This window comes from Lepus europaeus, chromosome 20 (assembly GCF_033115175.1).
Source record: "Lepus europaeus isolate LE1 chromosome 20, mLepTim1.pri, whole genome shotgun sequence".
In the NCBI taxonomy this organism is placed as follows: Eukaryota; Metazoa; Chordata; class Mammalia; order Lagomorpha; family Leporidae; genus Lepus; species Lepus europaeus.
In genome coordinates this window covers 14,517,121-14,528,736 of record NC_084846.1, presented here as the reverse complement: position 1 = coordinate 14,528,736, position 11,616 = coordinate 14,517,121, and the positions used below count along the sequence as shown (strand labels likewise).

General features: G+C 64.1%; 1 pseudogene; it reads left to right on the top strand.

The window, feature by feature from the left end:
• Nucleotides 1-7,763: 7,763 nt before the first annotated feature.
• LOC133749617 (partitioning defective 3 homolog) lies at nt 7,764-10,680 on the top strand (annotated as a pseudogene).
• The last annotated feature ends 936 nt before the right edge of the window (nt 10,681-11,616 follow it).

Genomic DNA, 11,616 nt, shown 5'->3' with positions numbered 1-11,616 from the left:
GAGGCACAGCCTTGCTGCCCTCCAGGGCTGGGCCCTGCTGCCTCCTTGCCCTCCAGGACCAAGCGCTGCTCCCCTTCTCGCCCTCCAGAGCTGGCCCTGCTCCACTCCTCGCACACCAGGGCCGGATCCGCACCCCTCCTCATCTTGCAGAGGCAGGCCCTGCTCCTCTCCTTGCACTCCAGAAGCAGCCCCGCTCCCCTAGGGTGCAGCCTTTTCTACCCTTCAGAACCAGGCCCTGCTCCCTCAGAAGCGGTCCTGGCCACCCTCCTGGGCCAGACCCCTACTTGACATCCAGAGCCAGGAACTGCTCCCCTCAGGTGTGGCCCTGGCCACCTCCAGGGCCTGGCCTCTCTCCCCTCTCCATCTTCCAGGGCCAGAACCACTCACCTCCTCACACTCCAGGGCCAGGCCCTGCTCCCATCAGGCACAGCCCTAGGCACCCCCAAGGGCCAGTCCATCTCCTTTCCTTGCCCTCCAGCACCAGGCCCTGCTCCCATCCTTACCTTCCATGGCTGGCCTTGCTCCACTCCTCACTCTCCAGGGCCCACCCCGCAACCTTCTCCATCCTCCATGGCTGGCCCTGCTCTCCTGAGGCACAGGCCTCTCTGCCCTCCAGGGCCAGGCCCTGCTCCCCACCTCGCCCTCCAGAGCCAGGCTTGCTCCCCTCAGGCAGGGTCCTGAACACCCTCCAGGGCCCACCCCGCTCCCCTCTCCATCCTCCAGCACCAGGCCTTGCTCTCCTCCTCACCCTCCAGGGCTGGCCCCGCTCCGCTCCTTACACTCCAGGGCCAGCCCCACTCACCTCCTCACCCTTCAGAGCCAGGCCCTACTTCCCTTAGATGTGGCCATGGCCACCCTCAAGTGCCGGCCCCACTCCATTCGTTGCCCTCTAGAGCCAGGCCCTGCTCCCCTCAGACGCAGCACTGGCCACCCTCTTGTGACGGGCCTGGCTCTGCTCCTTGCCCTCCAGGGTCAGGCCCTACTCCCCTGGCCAGGCCTTGCTCCCCTCCTTGCCCTCCAGGGACAGGCCTCTCTGCCCTCAGGCAGGGCCCTGGCCACCCTCCACGGCACACCCTGCTCCCCACCTCACCCCCTATGACCAGCCCCACTCCCTCCTCTCACTCCAGTGAAGGCCTGCTCCCCTCCTTGCCCTCCAGGGCCAGGCCATGCTCCTCTCAGGCACAGTCCAGGCCACCCTCCTAGGCCTGGCCCTGCTCTCCTGAGGTGCAGGCCTCGCTGGATTCCAAGGCTAGGCCCTGCTCCTCTCCGAACCCTCCAGGGCCATGCCTACTCCCCCCCTGCACTCCAGAGCCAGGTCCTGTTTGCCTCAGGTGCTGCCCTGGCAACCATCAAGGGCCAGCCCCGCTCCCCACCTTGCCCTCCAGAACCCAGCCCTGTTCCATCAGACACAGCCCTGGCCACCCTCCTGGGCCAGGCCCCGCTCCCCTCCTTATTCTCCAGGACCAGGCCCACTCTACTCAGACCTGGCCCAGGCCACACTCCAGGCCCTGACCCTGCTCCCCTCTTTGCCCTCCAGGAATGGCCCTGCTCTGCTCCTCACACTCCAGGGCCAGGCCCACTCCCCTCCTCGCCCTCCTGAGCGAGCCCTGCTCCCATCAGGCATGGTACTGGCTACCCTCCAGGGCCAGGCCCCGCTCTCCTCCTTGCCTGCCAGAGCCAGGCCCTGCTCCCCTCCTCACACTCAGCCAGGCCCCGCTCTCCTCCTTGCCTGCCAGAGACAGGCCCTGCTCCCCTCTTCACACTCCAGGGCCCACCTCCTTCTCCCCTCTCCCTCATGCCAGGCCCTGCTCGCCCTCTAGGACCAGCCATGCTCCCCTTCTTGACCTCCAGAGACAGGAACTGCTCCCCTCATGTGTGGCCCTGGCCACCTCCAGGGCCTGGCCGCAGCTCCCCTCCTCACCCTCCAGAGCTGGCCTCGCTCCCCTCCTCACCCTAAGGGCCTGCCCCGCTCCCCTTTCCACCCTTGAGGGCCTGCCCTGCTCTCCTGAGACACAGGCATCTCTGCCCTCCAAGGCCAGGCCCTGCTCCCCTCTTCACCCTTCGGGGCTGGCCAGGCTCTGCTTCTTGCACTCCAGGGCCAGGCCCACTCCCTTCCTCACCTTCCAGAGCCAGGCCTTACTAGCCTCAGGCACAGCGATGGCCACTTTCAAGGGCTGGCCCTGCTCATTCCTTGTACTACAGGGCAAGGCTCTGTTCCACTCCTCACCTTCCATGACCAGCCCTGCTCCCCTCCTTGCCCTCCAGGGCTGGCCCTGCTCACCTCCTCATCATCAAGGGCCCACCCTGCTCCACGCTCTATCCTCTATGGCTAGCCTGCTCTCCCCAGGCACAGGCCTTTCTGCCCTCCAGGACCAGGCCCTGCTCCCCTCTTCACCCTCTGAGGCTGGCCCACCTCAGCTCCTTGCACTCGAGGGCCAGGCCCCACTCTTCTCCTTGCCCTCCAGAGCTTGGCCTTGCTCCCCTTAGGCATGGACCTGGCCAACCTCAATGGCTGGCCCTGCTCCATTTCTTGCACTCCAGGGCAAGGCCCTGCTCCACTCTTCACCCTCCAGGGCTGGCCCTACTCCTCTCTCCATTCTCTAATCAGGCCCTGCTCCCCAACTGACTCTCCAGGGCCAGGCCCTGCTCCCCACCTTGCCCTCTAGAGCCAGTCCCTGCTCCCTTTAGGCACGGCCCTGAACACCCTCTAGGGCCCAGCCTAACTCCCCTCCTCACCCTCCGGGCCCACCCTACTCCACTCTCCATCCTCCAATGACAGGCCATGCTCGCCTTCTAGGGCCAGCCATGCTTCCTTCCTAGCCATCCAGGGCCTGGCCCTGTAACCCACCTTGCCCTCCAGAGCCAGTCCCTGCTCCCCTCAGGCAGGGCCCTGAACACCTCCAGGGCCAGGCCCTGCTCCCCTCTCCACCCTCTGGGGCTGGCCAGGCTCTGCTCTTGCACTCCAGGGCCAGGCCAACTCCCCACCTCATCTTCCAGAGCCAAGCACTACTCTCAGGCACAGCTCTGGCCACTCTCAAGGACCAGGCCCTGCATTCCTCCATGCCCTCCAAAGCCAGGCCTTGCTCTGCTTAGGCATGGCCCTGGCAATCCTCAAGGGCTGGCCCTCCTCCATTCCTTGTACTCCAAGCAAGGCCCTGCTCCACTCCTCACCCTCCAGGGCTGGTGCTGCTGATCTCTCCATTCTATAATCAGGCCCTGCTTATAACCTGACCCTCCAGTGCCGGCCCTGCTCCCCTCTTTGCCCTCAGGGCCAGGCCCTGGTCCCCTCCTTGCGCTCAAGAGCCTTGTCCTGCTCTCCTCAGGTGTGGCCCTGGCCATACTCAAGGGCTGGCCCTGCTCTCTTCTCCTTGCCCTCCAGGACCAGGCCCTGCTCCACTAAGGCAGGGCCCCGGCCACCCACCAGGGCCCAGCCCAACTCCCCTCCTCACCCTCCAGGGCCCGCCCTGCTCCCCTCTCCATCCTCCAATGCCAGGCCATGCTCGCCTTCTAGGGCCAGCCATGCTTCCCTCCTAGCCATCCAGGGAGAGGCCCTGCTCCCCTCCTTATTATCCAGGGCCCACCCCACTCCCCTCTCCATCCTCCAGGGCTGGTCCTGCTCTCCTGCAGCTCAGGCCTTTCTGCCCTCCAGGGCCAGGCCCTGCTCCCCTTCTCACCATCCAGTGCTGGCCCTGCTCTGCTCCTGCCACTCCAGGGCCAGGCCCACACCCCTCCTTGTACTCCAGAACCAGGTCCAGCTCTCCTCAGGTGCAGCCATGCCCCCTCCAGGGCCTGGCCCCTACTCCCCTCCTTGCCCTCCCTCTAGGGCTGGCCTCACTCCCCTGCTTACCCTCCAGGGCTCACCCTATTCCCCTCTCTCTCTATCCTCCAGGGCCAGCGCCGCTCTCCTGAGGCACCGGTCTCTCTGCTCTCCAGGGCCAGGCCTGACCATCCTCCATGGCCTGGCCCTGCTCTCCACTCCTTGCACTCCAGAGCCAGGTCCTGCTCTCCTTAGTTGCAGCCCTGGCCATTCCATGGCCTGGTTCCCCCTCCTCTCCTCACCCTCCAGGGTTGGCCTTACTCCTCTCCTCACCCTCCAGGGCCCACCCTGCTCCCCTCTCCATCCTCCATGGCTGGCCCTGAACTCCTGAGGCACAGGCCTCTCTGCCTTCCAGGTCCAGGCCCTGCTCTCCTCTCATTCTCTAGGGCCAGGACCCACTCCCCTCCTTGTCCTCCAGGGCCAGGCCCTGCTCCCCTGCACACCCTGCAGTGACAGACCCCACTCCCCTCCTCACCCTCCAAACCAGGCCCTGCTCCTCTCCAACCCACCAGGGCTGGCCCAGCACCACTGTTTGACCTCCAGGGCCAGGCCCAACTCCACTCCGGCAGGGAACTGGTCAACCAACAGGGCCAGGCCCTGCTCCCCTCCTTGCCCTCCAGAGCCATCCTTGCTTCCCTCAGACAGGGCCGTGAACACCCTCCAGTGCCCACCCCGTTCCCCTCTCAATCCTCCAAGGCCAGGCCTCGCTCCCCTCCTCACACTCCAGGGCTGACCCTGCTCTGCTTCTTACACTCCAGGGCCAGGCCAACTCCCCTCCTCGCCCTCCAGGGCTGGCCTCGCTCCCTTCCTCACCCTCCAGGGCCCGCTCCGCTCCCCTCTCCATCCTCCAGGGCCGGCCCTGCTCTCCTGAGGCACAGGCCTCTCTGCCCTCCAGGGCCAGGCCCTGCTCCCTTCTTAACCCTCCAGGGCTGGCCCAGCTCTACTCCTTGCCCTCTAGGGCCAGGCCCTGATCCCCTCAGGGACGGTCCTGACCACTCTCCAAGGCCTGGCCCTGCTCTCCTGAGGCGCAGGCCTTTCTGTCCTCCAGGGCCAGGCCCTGCTCCCCTCCTGCACTCCAGATCCTATTCCTGCTCTCCTCAGTAGCGGCCCTGGCCACACTCAAGGGCCAGTCCCGCTCCCCATCTTGCCCTCCAGGATCAGGCCCTACTCCACTAAGGCAGGGCCCTGGCCACCCTCCACGGCCCAGCCCAACTCCCCTCTTCACCCTCCAGGGGCCGCCCTGCTCCCCTTTCCATCCTCCAATGACAGGCCATGCTCGTCTTCTAGGGCTGGCCATACTTCCCTCCTAGCCATCCAGGGCCTGGCCCTGTAACCCTCCATGTACAACAGAGGCAGCCCCACTCCCCTAGGGCACAGCTTTTTCCACCCTCCAAAACCTGGCCCTGTTCCCTCAGACGCAGCCCTGGCCACTATCCTGGGCAAGGCCCCACTCCCCTCCTTATCCTCCAGGGCCAGGCCCCACTCCACTCAGGCCGGGCCCTGGCCACCATACAGGGCCTGACCCTGCTCCCCTCCTCACCCTCCAGGGCCTGCCCCACAACCTTTTCCATCCTTCTTGGCTGGCCTTGCTCTCCTGAGGCATGGCCTCTCTGCCCTCCAGGGCCAGGCCCTGCTCTCCTCTTTACCCTCCAAGCTGGCACCGCTCCACTCCTTGCCCTCCATGGCAAGGCCCTGCTCCCCTCTCATCCTCTAGGGCCAGGCCCCACATCCCTAATTGCCCTCCAGGGTCAGGCCAAACTCCACTCAGGCAGGGCACTGGCCACCCTAGAGGGCCTGGCCCTGCTTCCCACCTAACCCTCCAAGGCCCGCCCTTCCCCATCCTCAAAGGCCAGACCCTGCTCCCCTCCTCACCCTCCAGGGCTGGCCCTGCTCTACTCCTCCCAATCCAAGGCCAGGCCCAGTCCCCTCCTTGCCCTCCAGAGCCAGGCCCCACTCTTCTCAGCTGTGGCCCTGGCCACCCTCAAGGGCTGGTCCCGCTCCCCACCTTGCCCACCAAACCAGGTCCTGCTCCCCTTAGGCAGGGCCCTGGCGACCCTCCAGGGCTCAGGCGAACTCCCCTCCTCACCCTCCAGGGCCCGCCCTGCTCCTCTTCATCCTCCAATGCCAGGCCCTGCTCGCCGTCCAGGATCAGTCATGCTCTCCTTCTTGACCTCCAGAGACAGGAACTACTCCCCTCAGGTGTGGCCCTGGCCACCTCCAGGGCCTGGCCCCAGCTCCCATCCTCGCCCTCCAGGGCTGGCCTCACCCCCTCCGCACCCTCCAGAGCCCACCCTGGTCCCCTCTCCATCCTCCAGAGCCAGCCCTGCTCTTCTGAGGCACAGGCTTCTCTGCCCTACAGGGCCAGGCTCTGCTCCCCTCTCCACCCTCCGGCTCTGCTCCTTGTACTCCAGGGCCAGGTCCACTCCCCTCAGGTACAGCGATGGCCAATCTCAAGGGCTGGCCCTACTCCATTCCTTGCAAACCAGGGCAAGGCCCTGCTCTACTCCTCACCTTCCAGGGCTGGCCCTGCTCATCTCTCCCTTCTCCATTCAGGCCCTACTCCCCACCTGATCCTCCAGGACCAGCCCTGCTCTGCACCTCACCTTCTAGTGCCAGTCACGCTCCCCTCTTTGCCCTCCAGGGCTGGGCCCTTCTCCCCTCCTTGCCCACCAGAGCCAGTCCCTGCTCCCCTCAGGCAGGGCCCTGAACACCCTTCAGGGCCTGCCCCGCTCCCCTCCCCATCCTCCAGGGCCAGGCCTTACTCCCCTCCCCAACCTTCCAGGGCCGGCCCCGCTCCACTCCTTACACTACATGGCCAGGCCCACTCCCCTCCTCGCCCTCCAGAACCAGGCCCTACTCCCCTCAGGCACAGCACTGGCCACCCTCCAGAGCCAGGCCCCACTCTCCTCCTTGCCCTCCAGAGACAGGCCCTGCTCATTTTATATGCTCATTTATATACCCCTCAAGGGCTGGCCCCGCTCCATTCGTTGCCCTCCAGAGCCAGGCCCTGCTCCCTAAAGATGCGGCACTGGCAAACATTCTTGTGTCTAGCTCTGCTCTCCTGCTCACCCTCCAGGGCCAGGCCCTGCTCCCCTCCTTACCCTCCAGAGCCAGGCCCTCCTCCCCTAGTCACTCTGCAAGGCCAGGCCCCACTCTCCTCCTTGCCCTCCAGGGCCAGGCCCTACTCCACTCAAGCAGGGCCCTGGCCACCCCCTAGTGCCTGACTCTGCTCCCCAACTCCCCCTCCAGGGCCTACCCCACTCCCCTCTCCATCCTCCAGGGCTGGGCCTGATCTCCTGAGGCACAGCCTCGCTGCCCTCCAGGGCTAGGCCCTGCACCTCTCCTTACCCTTCAGGGTGGGGCCCTTCTCCCCTTCTCACCCTCCAGGGCTGGCCCTGCTCTGCCCTTCCCACTCCAGGGCCAGGCCCACTCCTCTCCTTGCCCTCCAGAGCCAAGTCCTGCTCTCCTGAGGTGCAGCCCTGGCCACCTCCAGGGCCTGGCCCCCACTCCCCTCCTTGCCTTCCAGGGCTGGCCCCGCTCCCCTCTCCATCCTCCAGGGCCGGCCCTGCACTCCTGAGGCACAGGCCTCTCTGCAGTCCAGGACCAGGTCTTGCTCCCCTTCTCACCCTCCAGGGCTGGGCCTTCCCTGCTCTTCCCTCTCCAGGACCAGGCCCACTCCCCTCCTTGCCCTCCAAGACAGGCCCTGCTCTCCTCACGTGTGGTTCTGGCCACCCTCAAGGGCCGGCCCCACTCCCCACCTTGTGCTCCAGGACCAGGCCCTGCTCCCCTTAGGCAGGGCCCTGGCCACCCTCCACGGCCCAGCCCAACTCCCCTCCTCACCCTCCAAGGCCCACCCTGCTCCCCTCTCCATCTTCCAATGCCAGGCCATGCTCACCTTCTAGGGCCAGCCATGCTTCCCTCCTAGCCATCCAGGGCCTGGCCCTGTTGTCCTCCTTGCCCTCGCAAGGAGGGGACGGCCACATGAAAGTTCTCAGCCTTGTGCAGCAGGCGGTCACCCGGTACCGCAAGGCCATCGCCAAGGACCCGAGCTACTGGATACAGGTGCACCGCCTGGAGCATGGAGACGGATGGATCCTAGACCTGGACAACGTGCTCTGTGACGTGGTGGACGACAAGGACAGGCTGGTGGCGGTGTTTGACGAGCAGGATCCACACCACGGAGGCGATGGCACCAGTGCCAGCTCCACGGGTACCCAGAGCCTGGAGCTGTTTGGGGCGAGCTGGGCCCCAGCGGCACATCGGCCTACCAGCCCTACCAGGCCCCGAGTGAGATTGAGGTCACACCCTCCATCCTGCGCACAAATATGCCTCTGCATGTGCGCTGGAGCAGCGACCCCACCCTCGTGGGCCTGTCGACCTCGCTCAGCGACAACCACTTCTCCTTTGAGGAGCCCTCCAGGAAGAATCCCACGTGCTGGTCCACGACGGCCGGCTTCCTCAAGCAGAGCCCATAGGGTGGTCCCAACATCTGCAACAGGAAGAAAGATGAGAACTACCGGAGCCTGCCATGGGACACAGGCAGCTGGTCCCAGTTCCAGAGGGACAACGCACTGTCATCTCTGAGTGCCAGCCAACTGCTGGTGGACAAGTGGTTGGAGAAGCAAGAACAGGAGGAGGATGGCATGGAAGAGGACAGCAGCCGCGTTGAGCCCCTTGGACACGCCGACACTGGCTCAGAGAACATCCCCAGCTTCTCCCTGGATGACATGGTAAAGCTCGTACAAGTCTCCAACGATGGCGGGCCCCTGGGGATCCATGGTGCTTGAGGTGGCAGAACGCTAGGCTTGTTGGTGAAGAGGCTGGAGAAAGGTGGGAAGGCTGAGCACGAGGGCCTCTTCCACGAGAACGACTGCATCGTCAGGATCAACGATGGCGACCTTCGCAACACAAGATTTGAGCAGGCGCAGCACATGTTCTGCCACGCCATGCGCACGCCCCTCATCTGGTTCCACGTGGTGCCCACTGCCAAGAAGGAGCAGTACGAGCTGCTGTCGCAGAACAAGAGCTGGCAGGCCTGCCTGAGCCGCCTCAGCCCCAACAGCCCAGGCGCAGCCGACAGCAGGGCTGGGGGTGGCGGCCTGGGGCTCCCTGGCCTGCCCCATGCACCCAGGCCCACCCCGGCACTGGAGCCTGCAGACGCCCACCCGTGACTACCTCAGAGCGCGCCGCTGCCCGCCCCGCACACCCACAGCACCAAGAAGGTCAGCCGGCCGCTGCACATCCAGCTCAAGAAAGGTTCAGAGGGCTTGGGGTTCAGCATCACTTCCCACGACGTGACAATAGGCCGCTCCGCCCCCACCTATGTGAAGAACATCCTCCCTCGCTGCGTGGCCATCCAGGATGGCCGGCTCAAGGCCGGAGACTGGCTGGAGGAGGTAGTGTCCCTTCTGAGAAGCACCAAGATAGAGGGGAGCCTCCTGGTCTTCCGCCAGGAGGACGCCTTCCAGCCCAGGGAGCTGAAAGTGGAGGACGAGGATATCATGTGCACCCCCGACGGCACCAGGGAGTTCCTGACTTTTGAAGTTCTCCTCAACGACTTGGGGTCTGCGGGGCTGGGTGTCAGCGTCAAGGGCAACTGCTCCATAGAGAACCGTGCGGACCTGGGCATCTTCGTCAAGTCCATCATCAGTGGGGGTGCCGCCTCTAAAGATGTGTGATTCCGTGTGAATGACCAGCTGATCACTGTGAACGGGGAGTCCCTGTTGGGCAGGACAAACCAGGACACCATGGATGCCCTCAGGAGATCCATGTCCACCGAGGGCAACAAGCGGGGCATGATCCAGCTCATCGTGGCGCAGCGTGTCAGCAAGGGCGGGCAGCTGAAGTCACCTGGGAGCCCTGCTGGACCGGAGCTGCCCACTGAAACAGCGTTGGAAGACAGTGAGTGGCGGATTTCGCACTCGCTTTACAGTGGCATCGAGGAGCTGGAGGAGTCGCCCGCGAGGAACGCTGCTCTCGGTTGGATCGTGGGTAAATTCCAGCTGACCCCCACTGTGAACATGTCCCACGACAACAGTGTCATCATAGAAGACGACCGGCTTCCTGTGCTCCCGCCACAGCTCTCCGACCAGTCCTCGTCCAGCTCCCACGATGACATGGACTTCGTGACCACAGAGGTGGCCACGTGGGCCAAGGCTGCCATTAGTGATTCAGCCGACTGCTCTCTGAGTCCAGATGTTGATCCAGTTCTTGCTTCTCAATGAGAAGGATTTGGACGCCAGAGTATGTCAGAAAAACACACAAAGCAATTTTCAGATGCCAGTCAATTGGATTTCATTAAAACGTGAAAATCAAAAAGCATGGATTTAGGTATAGCTGATGAGACTAAACTCAATACAGTGGATGACCAGATATCAGGCTCCCCCAGCAGAGACATGGGGCCCTCCCTGGGCCTGAAGAAGTCCAGCTCCCTGGAGAGCCTGCAGATGGCTGTGGCAGAGGCGACCCTCAACAGGGACATTCCTTTCCACCGCCCCCAGCCGCTCATCATCCGAGGAAGGGGTTGCAACGAGAACTTCCGGGCGGCCATCTACAAATCCTATGACAAGCCCGTGGCCACCGCCGACGATGAAGGCATGGAGACCCTGGAAGAAGATACGGAAGCTCTCGGTCAGGAAGAAAGTCTGTGTCCACAGCCAGCGACCAGCCGTCCCACTCCATGGAGAGACAGACAAATGGCAACCTGGAGAGGGGTGACAAGACCGACAGGAAAAGGGATAAGACTGGGAAAGAAGAAAAAAGACAGAGACAAAGAAAAGCACAAAATGAAAGCCAAGAAAGGCATGCTGAAGGGCTTGGGAGACATGTTCAGCCTGGCCAAACCGAAGCCCCAGAACAGGTGACCAGTGAGCCAGACTCATTGGTGTCTTGAGCAGTGTGTATTGCACAGTTGTTTTTTAAACAAACAATAAATTTAATTTTAAAGAAAAAAAAATCAGTAGCCATGATTCCCTAGGGCACAGCCTTTTCCACCCTCCAGATCATGGCCCTGCTCCCTCAGACGCAGCTGGCCAACCTCCTGGGCCAGGATGGACCGGTCCCTGCTGTGCTCCTCACACTCCAAGGCCAGGCCCTCTTAACTCCTCGCCTTCCTGAGCGAGGCCCTGCTCCCATCAGGCATGGCCCTGGCAACCCTCCAGGGCCAGGCCCCACTCTCCTCCTTGCCTATCAGAACATGGCCCTGCTCCCCTCAGGCGCAGCCCTGGGCACCCTTAAGGGCCGGCCCCACTCCTTTCCTTGCCCTTGAGAGTCAGGTCATGCTCCATTCCTCACCCTCCAGGGCTGGCCCTGCTCCCCTCCTTACCCTGCAGGGCCCGCCCCATTCCTCTCTCCATCCTCCAATGCCAGGTCCTGCTCGCCCTCCAGGGCCGGCCATGCTGCCCTTCTTGACCTCCAGAGCCAGGAACTGCTCCCCTCAGGTGTGGCCCTGGCCACCACCAGGGCCTGCCCCCACTCCTCTCCTTGCCATCCAGGGCTGGCCTCGCTCCCCTCCTCACCCTCCATGACCTGCTCCACTACCCTCTGCATCCTCCATAGCTGGCCATACTCTCCTGAGGCATAGGCCTCTCAGCCCTCCAGGGCCAGGCCATGCTCCCCTCAGGGCAGCCCTGACCACCCTCCAGGGCCTGGCCCTGCTCTCCTGAGGTGCAGGCCTTGCTGTCCTCTAGTGCCAGGCCCACTCCCCTCCTTGTGCTCCAGAGCCGGTCCTGCTCTCCTCAGTTGCAGCTCTGGCCACCTCCATGGCCTGGCCCCCACTCCTCTCCTCGCCCTCCAGGGCT